The 1,748-nt window shown below is 39.5% G+C and overlaps 1 pseudogene; it reads left to right on the forward strand.

Annotated features, from left to right (window-relative positions):
* Positions 1-279: 279 nt before the first annotated feature.
* LOC146915796 (uncharacterized) lies at positions 280-1,296 on the forward strand (annotated as a pseudogene).
* The last annotated feature ends 452 nt before the right edge of the window (positions 1,297-1,748 follow it).

The raw sequence follows: 1,748 nt of genomic DNA on the forward strand, positions 1-1,748 counted from the left end.
TTTTTCCGCTGCGACGTATTCGAAATTATTGACAGCAGTCGTTTCAAATAAAGAGTAGATTTTAACTCTATTTATATTTTGAAGAACGAAATGTGACATCCTGTTTGTGATGAACTCTGATTTATTTTAAAATATTTATATGTGGGAAAGCGGGGTGTTACAATTGGTATCAGAGCAGGTCGGTCCGTCCGGTCAAGTAGTTGAGTCGTTTGTGTCGTGTGACTGTTGAATACTGTCATTGTGTTGTCCTGATTGTTGTTTGTTGTGTAGAGAACTAAGATGGCTGGAAGAAATGATGTTGCTATTGTTGCTGCGTTACAAGCAGTAGCTCAAGCTATGGGGCAACAACCTAATGCTGGTGCTGGCGCTAATGACGGAGTTAGGATGCTGGAAACTTTTCTGAGGAATCATCCACCTACTTTCAAGGGAAGGTATAATCCTGATGGAGCTCAGACGTGGCTCAAAGAAGTTGAAAGAATTTTTCGGGTCATGTAATGCAGTGAGGTTCAAATGGTGCGTTTTGGTATGCACATTTTAGCGGAGGAAGCTGATGATTGGTGGGTGAGTGTTCAACCAATCCTAGAGAACGGAGGTGAAGTTGTTACCTGGGCTGTGTTTAGGAGGGAGTTCCTGAACAGGTACTTTCCGGAAGATGTTCGCGGGAAGAAAGAGATTGAATTCCTTGAGTTGAAGCAGGGTGACATGTCGGTGACTGAGTATGCTGCTAGGTTTGTGGAATTAGCTAAGTTTTATCCACGCTACACTGCTGAGACTGCTGAATTCTCCAAGTGTATTAAGTTTGAGAATGGCTTGCGTGCTGAGATCAAGCGGGCCATTGAATATCAGAAGATCCGTCAATTTTCTGAATTGGTGAGCAGTTGCAGGATCTATGAGGAAGACACGAAAGCTCATTATAAGATCATGAATTAGCGGAAGAGTAAGAACCAGCAGAATCGTCCTAAGCCTTACAGTGTTCTGGCTGATAAGGGTGAGCATAGGGTGAATGATGAGAGGAGGCCCATAAAGAAAGATACTCCAACCGAAGTTGTTTGTTACCGATGTGGAGAAAAAAGTCACAAGAGTAACGCTTGTGGTGGCGATGTAAAGCGGTGTTCTCGTTGTGGCAGAAAAGGGTATACAATTGCAGATTGCAAGCATGATGATATAGTTTGTTTTAACTGTGGTGAAAAAGGGCACATTAGCCCTCAGTGTAAAAAACCTAAGAAAGTTCAGTCTAGTGGGAAGGTGTTTGCTTTATCTGGTACTCAGACAACAGATGAGGATCGTCTGATCTGAGGTACATTTTCGAGGACAAAAATATTCTAAGTGTGGGGAGAGTTGTAACGCCCTATTTTATATTTATTTATTTGATTGAGTTTAGAGTATTTTTATAATTTAATTGATTTATTTGATGAGTGATATTTTTTGTTGTGTATTGATATTTATTAGTAGCCCTTATTTTATTATTTAGTGGAAGAATATAATTAATTAGAATCATGAGACTTTGGGGGCAGAATTGGAAATAAGGGAAAATAAGTAGGTTAAGGATTTATATAAAGGAGAGAGTCAGAGTTAGAAAGATTAGAATACGTGAAAACTGTTTTTGGGAGAAAAGGGAGAAACCAAGAGAAGAGAAGAGTCAGAGAAGAGAATGTTTGTAGAACGTTGCAATCAATCAATCTAAGGTAAGGGTGGGATTAACTTTCTCTAATTTTAGGTTGTATAATTCTGAAATTGAGTTTAGCATG

Source organism: Medicago sativa, chromosome 6, assembly GCF_051527215.1.
Source record: "Medicago sativa cultivar Bolivia chromosome 6, Bolivia_mono, whole genome shotgun sequence".
Lineage (NCBI taxonomy): Eukaryota > Viridiplantae > Streptophyta > Magnoliopsida > Fabales > Fabaceae > Medicago > Medicago sativa.